This window comes from Thermobia domestica, chromosome 15 (genome assembly GCF_964235325.1).
Source record: "Thermobia domestica chromosome 15, izTheDome1.hap1.1, whole genome shotgun sequence".
Classification (NCBI taxonomy): Eukaryota; Metazoa; Arthropoda; class Insecta; order Zygentoma; family Lepismatidae; genus Thermobia; species Thermobia domestica.
Genome location: NC_137468.1, coordinates 137,302,796 through 137,319,142, shown reverse-complemented (window position 1 = coordinate 137,319,142; position 16,347 = coordinate 137,302,796). Strand labels below are relative to the sequence as shown.

General features: G+C 36.0%; 1 protein-coding gene across 3 annotated transcripts in view; it reads right to left on the bottom strand.

The window, feature by feature from the left end:
* Chro (chromodomain-containing protein chromator) overlaps window positions 1-1,113 on the bottom strand; it is a 93,147-nt gene extending 92,034 nt beyond the window's left edge. The window contains exon 1 of one of the 3 annotated variants that reach the window (XM_081740171.1): window positions 653-1,113. The gene's annotated coding sequence lies outside the window, so the exon portion shown is untranslated. Of the gene's footprint in view, window positions 1-303; window positions 453-554; window positions 584-652 lie in introns of those variants that run through there. The other 2 variants (XM_081740172.1, XM_081740173.1) reach the window with 2 other exon arrangements.
* Window positions 1,114-16,347: the final 15,234 nt, after the last annotated feature.

Genomic DNA, 16,347 nt, shown 5'->3' with positions numbered 1-16,347 from the left:
TCGATTTCCCGCGCATTCATTACAAAGTAGGGGAATGCGTTAATACCTCGACATATATTACAATTCTAACAAAGAAAACATGTAATACTTATAAAGGATCGAAGTATATAAATTCAGCACTACTGCATGCGCCCATATATATAAACAGTACACTAGTATAATCAGCGCTTACACATTCACACACAAACATTTTCACTCTAGCATCTATATCAAATTAAGCCATCAAAAACACCTAATCAGAATGCTATAACCTGATTAGTAAAGAAAATCTTTTACACTTTATCAATACTGTTGAGAACGTACGAATTTTCTTCCAACGCGCTGCAGTTGAAAATGGTGCTTTACTTTCGGCGTCAGTCACTTCTTAATAGTTGTCGTAAACTTTATCACAATTTGGACAACGTTTCACACTGCTGCACACCGTATCATACTTAATAGCTTAACAACCACATTTACCGTCACCATCTAACATGTAAAACACATTTCACTACATTATCTGTTGTGTTGTACACAATTCCTTCCTTACACATTAGCTTGAATTGAGTACTACTTACTTCGCAATTCAATAAAGAAATAAACAACATCTTTGCGTAACTTGCGATGTAAACACACTCATCTTTGATACTTACAAATTAAACATGTGCGCACTTACCACTATTTACATTAAATGTTGCAAGCGACAAAGATCGAACAAAACTCATACGCCTCCATTACAGGGTTTTGGCAGCGTCGAAGCGACCGCAGCGCCCTCAACAAAATGTGCAATGTGATTTGTGGCATAATTTTACTTTACTTTTCATAAGCCACTTGATTAGTGAAGTGTGTTCTCAAGATAAAAATATGGTAGATTTGATATATCCACCATTCAAATGCCAGTGTATGGAGAAATTATGTTTTCTATTACGAAAAATGAGAATGACGCTTCCAAGGCCATTTTGGGCAACACTAATTTAAAATTATGCATCCTTTATACAACAAAAGCTATTCACTTGAAAACTATTGCATCAGTAACAAACAGACTAAGTATTGGAATAAAATTAATGGTAAATAAAGTTTCTTCCCAGATTTAAATACAATCTGAGAACTTCTATTTCTTCTTTTTTCTCTATACGTATACGCGGGAATATTACTCTTTTTTCTACCGCTAGGTGGCAGGACAGAGAAAGAAGCGGAAGCCATTTTATGAACAGATCTTTATGAAAACCTCAATTACAAATTCAGTTTCCGAAAATGAATTTAACTTTTTTTTGTAATGATTCAACTTAGTGATCTGCATATGCATTTTAAGATCTTCACTCTGTACAGTTCATGTACACGAAAATTTTCACATGATTATAATGTATAAATATGTTCAATGCTTGTTTATCATTTAGTTGAGAACAACGCATTTCCAGAGAGGGCTTAACACTCCAGGTAACAATCAAGTTTCCCCCCTGAGTAAATAAAAATGAAAGTCATTCCCAATACTATGTTCTTTTCAATCCGGTTTAAAACTAAATATTATGATATTGAAATACTTTTATTTTGTTCTGTAAAATTTTGTGATACGTAAGTGCAGGGCCGGATCCAGGATTGTGTGAGGGCACGGAGGTGCACAATAAACTACCAAAATAACCAATCGTACTGAAACTCTTCAAATTGACGTGACAATATTCTTTACCCCTGTCAACACTGATGCATAGGCGGAGGAAAGTATTTTAAAGAGGGTCGTAAGTGTTATGCAGGAAAAAAGTGTTCTCTCTTCCTGACTTCTGTTTTCTTCCCTACTTGACAAATGCTATATTTGTTTTGCTTGGGGAATCCTTTTCCTTCAATCTTCAGAAAATCGATTTAAACAATTGCTTTTCCAAAGCTCTGCTTTCTTTTAGGTCCCGAATGGAAACATGATGGCAGAAAGTTTCGGAAGGTGTTGGTATTTGCACTCCTAGCTTCTCATTTTAGATAGTGTATATTTACAACGAAGGGGGTGCACGTGCACTTTTGCACCCCCATAAATCCGGCCCTGCATACCTGTCTATAATATATGAATAACTTTAGCTTCTAATTTGTCTAAGAAGCTGTTTGCTATGAACAAGAGCAGATGGGGATTTTTTGAGTGGGGGGGGGGGCGCAGATCGGGGAATAAATTAGAGATATCCTTTTTTAAAGTATAGTCCTTGTTTCGTGAGTATTTTCGGCTGCGTATTCTTCCGACTGAAACAAAAGCGGCGCCAGAAATTCTACAAGGATGTAACTGAAAAAGAAGCATTTTTTCCATAGTTCACAATGTTATAACTTCTTTTTAATGGCTTGTATAAAAAGAACTATGGGTAATTCAACTTGAAGTCGCTTGCTTTTATTTTTTTAAACATATGTGCCTGGACAATCTATGAAGGTTTATGTTCATTTACTTTTATGTTACATATGAGGTTTTATGTTAGTGTTTGGCAGAGGCAGATCCGGCCGGGGGGCTAGGTCCGCAGTTTTTTTTTTTTTTTTTTTTTGAGTGACAATAATAATTGAAGCTATTACTTATATACATTTTTGAAAGCTTATAGTAAACTCATTATATACTTATCATAGTCCGGGGTCTGGTTGCCCCTCCCCACCGTTCTTACCTTCTAGATACGCCTCTGGTGTTTGGGATGGCGAGGAGCAATATCACAGGAAAAATTTCCAATAACTATTATACTTTTTCATAAGTTAGACTTTCTGTCTCGGGAGTTTTATATCTCTTCATTCTTGGGCAAAAAGTTGGAAAGAGCGGGGAAGGAGCAAAATATCACCTGGTGTAACAGTTGAGGATTTAGCTAGTTTATAGTAACTATATGCTGAAAGATTATTAGTTAGAAAACAAATACTATTGTGGGCTTGTGTCGTTGAAAAAACACGAAAAGAGCTGTTTTTTCGCTTCAGGATGTGGGCCACGTCAGTTATCCCCTCCTTCTGGATCCGCCACTCTTCACGATGAGTAAAATAATTGTTGGAAATAACGATTAGTAAATTATTCAATACTGTAATTAATCTTTCCCCACTTTAACTCAACCATATACACTATCATCATTAATTTTAAGAGTTTAAATTCCTGAGCAATTAACTTGACAAAGAATTAATTAATAGTGTATACTGTATATATTGTTTTGTAAGAATAAAACAGAAGTAAATGATTCAAAGCATGAGCATGAATTGTGATTTGAAGTGATTTGAAGTATATGAACATCTTCAATGTATATGAATAAGCTCTTCTCTTTACTTCATGCGTGTACCTCCTGGTATCGAGGAAAATACTTCAATCTCGTGTAACGTGATTACATACTCTTACTACAGTGACAGCTTTATAAGAGGGAAGCCACATTGAGAGTATCACAATGAATCCGGGGGTATTGCGATGCCTTGCAACAAAACCGATTCCATTTCCCCCTCCCAGTTATAGGGCGTCCAATGATTTTTCACTTATCTTTAAATTCTGATCTTGCACGAAAATTGCAACGAATTTGCTATTGCATAATCATATATTTAGTGTATGCCATAGAATTAGAATTACTGGAGTGGCTCCACGTAGCATATTTGGTCATTTTCTCGCCTTTGATGCGATGCATGGATGCGGATCGATATCTATGTGGACATTCGGTCGGAAAGGTGTAAAAGCCTTTTCAAGCCCCAGGAAACTAGAGTGAAGTTTTTCCTGGGTTTTCCTTATTCACACCAGCAAATGTTGGAATGATATCAAGGTGGCTGGTCACTTCCTTTCTTCTCCTACTTTCCCGGATAGTGTGATCGTCCAGGGATGTCATCCATCATAGTAACAGGCTAAAATGGCCATAGATGCCGAAAGCCCAGACTTAACCAGAATTTTAAATACTTTACTCAAAACAAAGAATTTAAGTTATTCAAAAATTGGAAAACAATTCCTGTTACCAACACTGTTCAACATATTTCTTTCATTTGATTCTCAGCTGATTTTGTAAATATGATATTCATTGACATGCGTGCCCTAAGAGCATAATTTTAAATGGATTTCTTTTTTAAATCTAAGTAATAGTCATTTTTAGTATGTAGCTTACTTATAATATTTATTAACTTCTAAAATACTTATACGAAAATGTTTTATTACATTTATTATTATTTCGTATTTATTATTCGTATTTAAACTTAAATATACATTTGATTTAGATCGTTTCTTAAGTAAACGAATAATTCATTCCATCATTCATTTTCAGAACGAAGAAGTACAAAAACCTACAATTTAATATAGAATCTGAATCACATATGCTCCTACCAAAAATCAAACCCTCTTATTCCAAGCTGCAGGCGCGTTTGCTACCAGATACATGCAGTGTTTCTTCCAGACCTGTTTTTGGGAGGGCATTGCCCTTCGAAGCTCTGAGAGTACCCCCCGGAGAAGTCCAAAATAATAGGTCTATAATATAATAATAAATAGAATTGTATCAGCAGTGCCCTCCCCGAATACCAAATGTCCCCCCCCGAATACCAGGTGTGTCCCCCGGGAATATTGTTTCTGAAAGAAACACTGGACACATGGAATCTCCAAAATACGCGTGAAGTTCTGCGCCCCACGCAAGTGTTCCACTCTATAACCCTAAGTGTCCCACATGATTTAACAATTGAAGCATCCCGCCAAACAACGACATATGTTACATTTTACTGATTTCGAGAGAAAAAAACTGTAACACCCTAACAGCACAATCACATAGCAGGCATATGCCTATCATGTTCCCTCAGGTACATGGGAATGTGTCCAGTATAGCCTTATGTACCTCTGAGAGAGAAATCACATGGATGGCAAGTGAAAGTCACAGTCTATGTCCGCCCCTAGGAACATCCCTAACATGTACCTGGGGAATGTGTCTAGTATGTTCTACTTATGTTCCCCATGCAGTAAGCGTCAATGAATCACAAAATTACTCCCCCAAAACATGTTCAATCGCCTATATACGTTATGTGTTTACATTAAGGTGAGTCTAAAAAACGCTTTAAACAAGTAAAAAAAATGTAGGGCTACCCTACGGTGGGCGCGTACCACCAACCCTTGGATTACAAGCAACATACACTACCGACTTGGCCACGGAGACAATGAAGCCAATGTTGCTTGTAGAAGAATAAATTGTTGAGGTCTTTTGAATTTGGCTAATCAGAGTGCTCTTTTAACCGCGTATATTCGACGATAACCGTTTGGGATCAGATAAAATCTACTCGCCATGTAATTTTATAACAAAATGGCGAGGGTCTATTTACTTTCTTTCATGGTTCTTCCATATCCACTTCCAAATGATCGGCGACAGTTGCCATCTAATAAAATTGATGCGTTTGTTGCTTCTAAAATACAACGCTTAGAAAAAGAAGCAACAAATGCATCAAATGTAGGAGATGAATTTAGAACACCAAAATGTAGCATGCCTAGGACATCTTGTGCTGTTAGAGTATCTGAAACAGTATATACCTAAAGGACGTATCTAGAACATGGCAGATATATGTCCCAAGTGACGACATAAAAACAAATGACTGTTAGAGTGCGAAACTGAGCCAGGTATATAAATGCTATATTTGTGGTACATAGTTGCAAATATCAATTAGGTATAACAAGTACCTAAAACTGTAGGTAGCTGAAGTACATACTTAGGACATGAATATTATATCTGCCAAGTGTCGGGCACCTAAAAAGTAGTTGCGACACCTAAGTGGCCCATGCCTGGCACATTCTGTGCTGTTAGGACATATATCGTTGTTTCGGTCGGAAACAAGGCTGTTATAGAAAAGAGGATCCGTCTATACAACAAAATCTTGAAGGCAAACGTCACAGTTTCACCATTCCAACTCCGCCCAATACAATTGCAATGTTTTGAGCGAACATTCGTGGCGGAAACGAGAGTAGTGAAGATGCTCGGTTGTTTTTCTGGCTTCATTGAGTTAATAGGATGAAGTTACATATGGACAGACCCTCTATTCTATAACATCCTTGCAGTGGCGTAACTAAAAGTTTAGGGGCCTGCCCGCGGACAGCGTGGAGTGAGGCCTCTTCTCTACATCCAACTTCACGATTTGGGGGCCCCTGATGGCTTGAGGCCCCCCGCAATGAGTAGTCTGCGGGGCCCTTATTTATGCATCCTTGGTCAGAAACCATTTGGCAGTACGCCAGTGCCATCTCGTGGCTAAGGGGACCACCAAACTTTCAATATATATCCCCGACATCTTCCATTGAGCATAATTCCACTGATAACTCAAAATGGTCCGAGATGTCACATGTGTCGTTGTTCTGAAAGGTGCTGCAATTGACTATTCTCTTCTTAATGATGTTTCATAATTATTTCTTTGAGTTGCTCACTTATCCGTGGCTTCGCATGCTTGCTTTCTGTTTGATATTTCAGAGGTAAATCAATTTAAAATGTTGTTCTAGAATATTTACTGTATGTTTCTTCAATATTTGAATAATAATAATAATAATAATAATAATAATAATAATAATAATAATAATAATAATAATAATAATAATAATAATAATAATAATAATAATAATAATAATAAATATAATAATAATAATAATAATAATAATAATAATAATAATAATAATAATAATAATAATAATAATAATAATAATAATAATAATAATAATAATAATAAGCATACGTCAGATGCAATTAAATTCCGAAATGGTAAAGCGTATTAGGAAAGAATTATATTTCTTCCTTCATAATAATTTGTATACGAGTGCCGTAAACCATACAAGTCTACTGTGGAGTCTCCCTTGTTCTCGAAACAGTATGCTTCAGTCTGTTCTCTGCAAGAGACAGAAAATCCCTTCCATCTTCACCGTGTAGCTCGCGCACCAGCACAGAGCTGAGTCTCTACCCTATTTCCTTTTCTACCGGGTGCTGCAATTACGTAAAAGAGGAATTTTCAGTCACGGAAATGGAATCAGAATCTGACAACGTACAAATTTAGTGTGAATGTTGTTTTTAGCAACACAATTCAAAATATCTGAGTCACAGCTTTCCGATGCGAAAAAAAAAAACAAAAAAAAAAAAAACGCAATTAAGGCGTTGGTGAACACTTATCAACAATATTTTAGAATTAATCTATTCACCATTTTCTCCCGAAAGCCGATATACATTTCTTTAATCTTTTTCCTCAGCAATCACCTGCTCTTTGTACTGTTTAAGGTGACGTAGATTTACTACTTACGCCATCGTTCCCACTTCGAACCTTCAAAGTTCGGAAGCATTTGATTCTCGTTTGGGGCATTTACTTTGCTTGTTTGGAGTACATGCTTCCAAATAAAAGCAACTAATTCATTTCCGGTTCAGCGAAAACATTTGCTCCACTTTTTTCATATACTTTGCAGCATTTGTTTGAACTATCTGAAGGATAAGCATTTCCCATTCGACTCACTGAATGTTAGATTTTGTTTCTTATTCTCCCCTTCGGAGTATGGATCCGATTCGTGCTGTAGGCTACTCGTATTTATCGGCAAAAGACTAATACTCAAGAGCAATCGCAATAGCACATTCCTTAACGGCACACAAATTAAACTCTGATGTGGCTCTAGCGTCCAATGTTGCCAACATATTGACATAAGTCGCTAAACGGAGGATGAAATTACTCCAATTTTGGGTGAAAAGTCCCTAAAATTTATTCGTGAAATTACATATATATGATAAATTCACTTAAAAGAAATTTAAAAAATGAGGTTGGAAAAGTGCACGAAGTTAAAAGTTCACAAAGAAAAATAAGATTTATAACCACTTCACTTCAGCTGATGCTTCTACAGCAAACTCTTATGCTATTGGTAACACTGTATTGTTTATTCCCCTCTCTGCAACCTTTGCAAACTAAAGGGAATTGAAGATTTTTTCTTCTTTCTGGCAGCGTGTAGTAGCGTTTAACGTCTTAGAGAAAGAAAAAGGTTGACATTGTTCTTCGTTAAAAAGGAAGACATAGAAATCAAAGCAGAATTCTGAATAATCACACGCTGAAATTCGGCCGAACTCGTGCAACCTCATGATCAGTGTTCTTAAGTTTCTGTGGAAATTTCCCTCGGCTGATCAAAATTTTCCTGTTTCTTACCAAATTTTAATTTAGTTTGTTGAGTGTCCAATTATTACAACAGAAGTTATGTGATAAGTTTAATATACAGTGAGCAAAATAAGTATTCGTCTCAAAGCGCACACAATATAAATCGTCTCATATATTAAAGGAAAGAAGACTCTATCGCACAACAATACGCTCATAGGTTCATCTATATTTTCCAGCATAAAATAAAGAAAGAAACAAATGAAACTTTGTCTTTCGTTTTCTACAGGTTACAATAAAGAAGAGAGACGTCACATTTATTGCCAAAAAAGTATTCGTCTTGTATCTATACCTGAAGCAAAACACTCTTCGTAACGTGTGTCTTTGGGTACTATAGCTGCAGACGCTTGTGTCAATTGGTGAACTGTAGTCGAAGAGTGTATGTGTGCTGCTATTGGAGTCAACAACGAATAGAAAGCAACCAAGGAAAGACGAAATGGGCCGGAGATCAAAAGAAACAAGTGAAGAGGAAAGACGAATGATGATATGATTGTTTGGTAAGAGTAAATCCTCTAGTTAGATCAGTGATAGACCCCTATGATTGGTCAGCCTATTACCATCATTAAAGGCTTCATATATAAGTTTAAAAAGACAAAAGCATACAAGAATCTATCGAGATTTGGGCGTCCATCACAACTAACGCAGCAAGATAGACGTCTCATCGTACGTAAAGTTAAGAAGAATTCGAAGTGAGTGCACCACTCATAGCTGCGGAGCTCGAACAGGAGTCTCCAAAGAAAGTGTCAGTCCAAACCGTGAGAAACGTCCTCCATGAAGCTTGATATGGAGCCCGAATAGCCCACTGAAATCCATATATCAGAAAAACCAACAGAAAAAAAGGGCCAAGAGTATGCAACATCACACATAAAACGATATATTCGACTTCTGGATAAGTTTTTTTTTTCACTGATAAAGGCACATTTCATTTGTTTCAATAAGATGGACGAGTTCTGGTATAAGGGGAAAAGAATTGTGAACTTGAGGAAAATAATCTTACAGCTACAGTGAAGTATAGGGGCTGCTCAGTAGTTGTGTGGGGGTGCATGAGTGCGTACGGGGTTGGGAAATTGTTTCATTGTGGGAATAATGGATCACACAGCATATATCAACATCCTGAAGACACATCTTCTCATGAGCGTTGAGCAGATGGGCCTAGCAGGGGATTACATATTCATCCAAGATAACGACGCGAAACACACTGCGCTGAATACGAAGCTGTGGCTCTTATACAATATTCCGAAGTGGATGGAAACCCTTCCATAATCACCGGACATAAATCTAATTGAGCACCTATGGCACTCTTTGGAAACAAACATACGAAAACACCATATTTCAAATGAGACTGATCTTTAAGACGCATTGTTGTCGAAATGGACGAAAATTACCAGCGTAACGACAGAAAATCTAGTTAGATCAATGCCAAGGAGGTTGCAAGAGGTCATACGGCGAAAAGGAGAACCCACAAAGTATTAAAAGTTGGGGCACAACGACCCAAGCTATTACAGATGAATAGTATTTCTTAGTAGACGAATACTTTTTTTGGCGTGAAATATGTTTAGTTCATTTTATTTGTACGTTTTCGTATGCTTTGAATATAAAATAACTTCATTTCTACGTTTGGTACATATAAATGTAGTGTAATGAAATATCTGTGGTTCGTTCTTACTTTTACTATTGAGTTAAATGCAAATTATATGCGTACAAACATTTCAGTTCTGGCCGGACGAATACTTATTTTGCTCACTGTAGCTATATTAAAGGAAGTGCTAACCACATTTGTTTTATCCATTTGCTTTTTGTTTTGTTTTACTTTTTCTTCCACCTTTTTTTTTTTTAACAAAAAATACACACTAATACATCCAGCCAAAAAAGCTTCAAATTAGATACTTTGAACAGACACACACACAAACTATTGTATTGTTTTATTTCTGAAGAACAAATAAAAATGTGGGCATTTATATTTGTCAATCAGCCAGCGGCAGAATTTCCCTGGATTTCCACGTTTTATCGAAAAATTCCTTTTCTCTTTCTACCTACGAAATTTCCCTAGATTAGGGAAATTTCCCTCAAATTGCGAATACTGCTCACGATTATTCAAATGCCCTGAAACAAAAAGAGAGGAAGAAAATGAAACATGTGCTTAAAACTATGAATTACAGAAGAAGTTATTCGCAACACAAAGGTCAACAAACATGTAACTATGCGGACGAATCATCATATAAAAATCACGAAATAAGTCACCAAATTATTTCTTTTTCGTTGTCCTGGAAGTCCAATCCGAAGATTTAGTGACTTTTCCCCCAAATTGGCTAACTGTTAGCGTCTTGGGCACGGGAGATCCGGATTCGATTTTCAGCGGAAGCTCATGTGGTTAGGATCCAGTGGCAACTCAGCCTTAAGTTTTGCTGAAAAGAAAGCACGTGAGGCTAGAAACTTTTGGAGGAAAGCTATTTTTTGTATAACGTAGAGAATAATTTCAAATTAATTTATTTATGTTACTTTACACATCTTGAGGGCACTGACGCAAATCCTGGAAGATGAGGGGGACATATCTTCCAAATCTTGAAACTGGGGGACTGTCTGATTTGAAATCTGTTTTATATAATATGAATAGAATAAACAGTTTGTTTGTGTCTCGCGACCTGGGGACCAGACGAGTGGAAAGCGAGTTACCAAAGTTTGGTCACGGGTACCTTGATCCAGACCCTAGACCAAGACGAAGCGTTTTTTCTTTTAAAATTCGAACCACGGGGCTTTTATCGGGACATGTAAAACTAGTAGAAAATGACCGATATTAGTGTCGAATTCATAGTTTTCATAGTCGTTAAGAACAATGGTGAAACTCCGATCGCATTAACTTCCAAATTCATCCCATTCGGCTGTAGGCTGGGACTCACCGGAGGGGGGGGGGAGAAGGAATACCGAGACATGTAAAAATAATCCAAAATGATTGATATTAATATCAAATTCATAGTTTTTGCGGTAACTGAGATGAATGCTGATACTCTCACAGGCATTGGAAATTGATATAAGAGTAAGTAGAAGTGAAAGTGTAGAACGATATTGAAAATAAAAGTGAATTAAATACACAAAATAATATGAAAGATAAAATGGAAAGTGTTATAAGTGAAAATAATAAGTGTTAAGGTGTGAATTATGCCTACAAAAATGCAGCTTTTAGTTCGCATAGGAGTAAAAACTATACGTAAGTTGTGTAGTGTTAGTGAAATGTTAGTTAATGTGTCACGGCAAATATTTTAGGACGATGTATTAAATCATTAATAAATGAAAGTGTTAGTGAAAAATCACATAATGAAAGTTTTTACCATACAGGAGAGAACCAAAACAAGTGAAAAACAAGTCATACAAGGGGAAAACTTGCACAACTAGGAGAAGAAATAACATTAAAATAGAAGAAAGGTTAAGTATAAAAACTACAAAAGCAATGAATGTTGAAAAAAATTAAAATGAAATGGGAATGAAGAAAGTGGGAGGAAACGGGAGAACCCCGAGAAAACCCGCGTACACCTTGTTTGTCCACCACAAAGTTCACTTGGCGGGGGTTGGGATCAAACCCGGGACCCCAAGCACCAGAGGTGAACGCTCTGCCACTCAGCCACCGCGGCCCCCTAAAAAAAACTGAATCAAGAGAGGAGATACTACTAACATACAAGAATGGTTAAGTATAAAGACTTTAAGACAGCCAATTATGAATAAATTGAAGGATTAGAATCAAGCTTTTAGGAAGGACGAGCAGTAGAGAGAAACATTAATTTTGATATTCATCCTTTTCATTTACTCAGATAGTATATATAGATATTGAAAACTTGTTATTCTTTTCAACTTATGTTTTTTTTTTGTTTGTTTTGTGTTGTTTCGTTGTCCGTTTGTTTCTTCCTCTCCCCTTTCCCTCCTTTCCCATTCCGCTATTTTTGCCATAAGGAAATAAGTTAATAATGAAAAAACTAGGGAAAAAGAAACATTTCTACGATGAAAACCCTGTTTCGGTCAAAACTTTCAGGTGCCGAAACTGAAAAGTGGTGATCTGAGCAATGAGTGTTAAAAAAAAAAAAAAAACCTCCCACAGGAGGGAGAGAGGGAGATAGGGGCTTGCTATAGACATGTTAGCGTAAAAGACAGTAACTTCCAAGTATGTTATAAAATAGAGGACCTGCCCATTCGTATCTTCAACGTATGAACTCAATGAAGCCAAAAACCAACCAAGCATCGTCTGAACCTTCACGACTGGTTGGCTACTCTCGTTTCCGCCATGATTGTTAGCTCGAAACATTGCGATTTTAGTGACGCGGAGTGGGCAGAGTAGGTGTGGCGAAGCTGTGACATATGGCCTCATGATTTTGTTGTATGGATAGATCCTCTATTTTTTAACATCCTTGGTAACTTCATTCACTTATGTTGTGGGTCCAAGTAAATGACACGTTGCATTTTCATTTAACATCGGGTGCATAAAAAGTGTACAACCCAAACGATTCGTCCAATTAAAAAAAATATCCATTACTTTATGTCGCATGTTTATTTCAAGAGTAACATAACTGAAAATTCCTTAGAATACAACTTCGTGCAGAAACGACACAAGTGCTCTCTAGTACCCAGGTTTGGAAACATATCAGTGAAATTTTTGCGAAAGATTTTTACCAGAGATCTTTTGGACATCAAGATTAGCTTTCATTTTCTGTCCATAAATCAATAAAGGCGATTTTTGAGTTATGTCACTCTTGAAATAAACAGGCGATATGTTTAGGGTTGCGATATTTCAAAAATGAAAATCCGGGATGTTACTAAATTAGGAGAATCTCTGAGATGCTTAAAATGAAAAGAAGGGTCATATATTAATTTACTTTCTTACGGGGCAACGGGAACGCGTAACCATTGTTGCGTAAAAAGAAGAAAAAAGAAATCTGCAGCAAATAATTCAAACCCCCTGTTTTCCCCCGCCTCCCGAAAAAAAAATAATTCATATAACATTTTCCTCCACCTCATAAGCTTCTTTTTAAAAAATACTCCAACATTTTCCCACTATAGTCTGTTCAGGTTTATTAATTAAAAAAACACTTTCTTCTTGAATGGTCAGCGGAAAATTACCAAAAATATCAGTCAGGAATTATTATTATTTAAATTTTTCAGAAGCAAGATGCAGATTGAAACAGAGTATTAAAGAAAACAATAAGATTGAGCAGTAAATATTTTCTCCCTGGCCCAATGAAACGAATGCTTCATTCAATGTCAAAGTAGTTAAATCGTGAATTTAATTAAATCCATGTTTTATGTTTTCATTTTTTTCAACTTTTGAGTTACAATACTCAGAAATTGAAGAGAATAATTATATACCAAATCCTGTGAAAAAACAAAACTATAATATTTCATTCCTTTCTTCTTCGCCGAAATCTGGGACGTTTAAGCGTCCCGAGAAATATTTTCTGGACGCCGGGTACGCAGATATCGATTCCGTGACGGTCCCGGATATTCCTGGACGAATGGTAACCCTAGATATATTGCTAAGTAGGAATTTCATAATTAAGTCATCATCAACTTTTTCCAGCACATAGATCTCAGTGTGTAAAATTTCGAAAATATTAAACATTACATTTTAAATAGCTATGAAACTATGAAACTTCTTGCAAATGGTTCAAGGAATCAGTACACACTTTATTTAAACATTCACGTTACACAACTCCCTAGTAACGCAACGAGTACTCAATTAGAACTTAAAATGTATCCCTGAACCGCAACTTACTATACTATAGTAGTGTATTCTTTACGCCGGTTACTGTGTGACTGTGAAATTTACTTGGATAGAGCATTTACTAGTTCCTGTGTAATTCCATAAACAGCCTGCAAAAGGTTCCATAATGTTCAAACCAGGGGTTTTTAAAACGTCATGTCTCTCATTTTGGGGAATTTATAACCAGCGGATCTTGAATCCTGCGAACTACGAATGCAAGATCTCTGGTAAAAGTCTCTCGCAAAAATTTCACTGATATCTTTCCAAACCTGGGTCCTAGAGAGTACTTCTGTCGTTTCTGCACGAAGTTGTATTCTAAGGAATTTTCAGTTACGTTACACTTAAAATAAATATGCGACATAAAGTAAAGGATATTTTTTTAATTGGACGAGTCGTTTGTGTTGTACATTTTTTAACCGCCCGAAGTTAAATGAAAATGCAACATGCCATTTACCTGGACCCACAACATAAGTGAATGAAGTTACTGTCTTTTACGCTAACATGTCTATGGCAAGCCCCTATCTCTCTCTCTCTCTCTCTCTCTCTCTCTCTCTCTCTCTCTTGTGTGATTTTTTTTTTAACTCGTTGCTCAGATTTCCACTTTTCAGTTTCGGCACCTGAAAGTTTTGATCGAAACAGGACTATCATCATAGCAATGTTTCTTTTTCCCTAGTTTTTTCATCATTAATTTATTTTCTTATGGCAAAAACAGCGGAATGGGAAAGAAGGGGAAAGGGATGAGGAAAAAGCAAACAGATAACGAAACAACACAAAATAAAACTAAAAACATACGTTGAAAAGAATAACAAGTTTTCAATATCTATATATACTATCTGAGTAAATGAAAAGGTTTCATGAGTTAAGCTTGATTCTAATCCTTCAATTTATTCATAATTCGCTGCCTTAAAGTCTTTATACTTAACAATCCTTGTATGCCAGTAGTATCTCCTCTCTTGATTCAGTTTTTTTCAACATTCATTGCTTTTGTAGTTTTTATACTTAACCTTTCTTGTATTTTAATGTTAATTCTTCTCCTAGTTGTGCAAGTTTTCCCTTTGTATGATTGTTTTTCACCTGTTTTGGTTCTCTCCTGTATGGTAAACACTTTCATTATGTGATTTTTCACTATCACTTTTATTTATTATTGATTTACTACATCGTCATAAAATATTTGCCGTGGCACATTAACTAACATTTCACTAACACTACACAACTTAACGTATAGTTTTTACTCCTATGCGAACTAAAAGCTGCATTTTTGTAGGCATGATTCACACCTTAACACTTATTATTTTCACTTATAACTAAGGCCCGGATTTTTATGTAGTACAAAGTTCCGAAATATGTACATAAATATGTAACAAAAATCAATGAAATACGTAAGAAATATGTTAAAAATATGAAAATATGTAAAAATATTTTTTCGTGTTTGTTTTGTGTCTGTGCTATTTTCTTAGCTAATAAATATACTGTAACATATTTATGTAATAAAAGCTTAAAATAACTTCCTACAGATACGTACAAATTTTCAGGAGAAACAAATGAAAATATGTATTAAGAAAGTAAAAAATCACATTATTGAAAATATAAACATAAAAAATATTTATTTAAACAAAAGGCACTTACTTTTGGGACGAATAATGAACCACTAAATAATTTTACGCAATGGAAAAACATTGCCACTAACTTGTCACTGATACGTTCAAATTTTCACTAAGAACAAATAAAATTGTCTCGTGGAGAAATGAAAATCACATTATTGAAAATCGAAATAGAAAAAAAATATTATTTAAAATAACGAGCGCTTACTTTCGGAACGCACCATGAACCACTAAGTATTTTATATGATGGTATTCGAAAAATTCACTAACTTGCCAGAGATACTTCAAGCTTTCGCTAGTAACGAATGAAATTGTCTCACAGAAAAATGAAAACCACATTATTGTATATGATGAAAAAAAAATCTTAGAAAAAAAAGCGCTTACTTTGCTGATGCACAATGAACCACTACATACATTTCCAGGTGTTCAGGAGTTAAAGAGAATCGTTGGTCAGTCAGATCCTTTTATAGGCTGAGAAAGACCTCTCCACGTCGCAGGAAGTGGCAGGCGCGAACTTCAACAAATGACATTTTCCAGGGCTGATTTCCTCAGGGGCCTCCGTTTCTTCTCCATCAAATATCTTGCATGCAGTCCTCAATGTTAGGTATCCTGGATTCCTCTTCAAAACTGACTGGAACACCTGTCTCTCTCTGCACAATGTTGAGTTTCTTCTCCACATCATCCATTGTTGTCATTGCTTCTTTCAAAGTAAGTCCTGAAGTTTCTAGTTTCATGATAACGTTTGCAATCCTCCCGAAATTACTCGTAATGTACGCTAGTGAACATTGAACAGGATTTTTGAACGCACTTTGAGAATCACACACTGCTGCACTGGACTCTGCAGGAAATGTGGTGACAACTGACTTTACAGCATCAAAATTTTCATTGTAGAAGTTAACAACCTGTATCCAGGTGCCCCACCGTGTCAGTACAGGC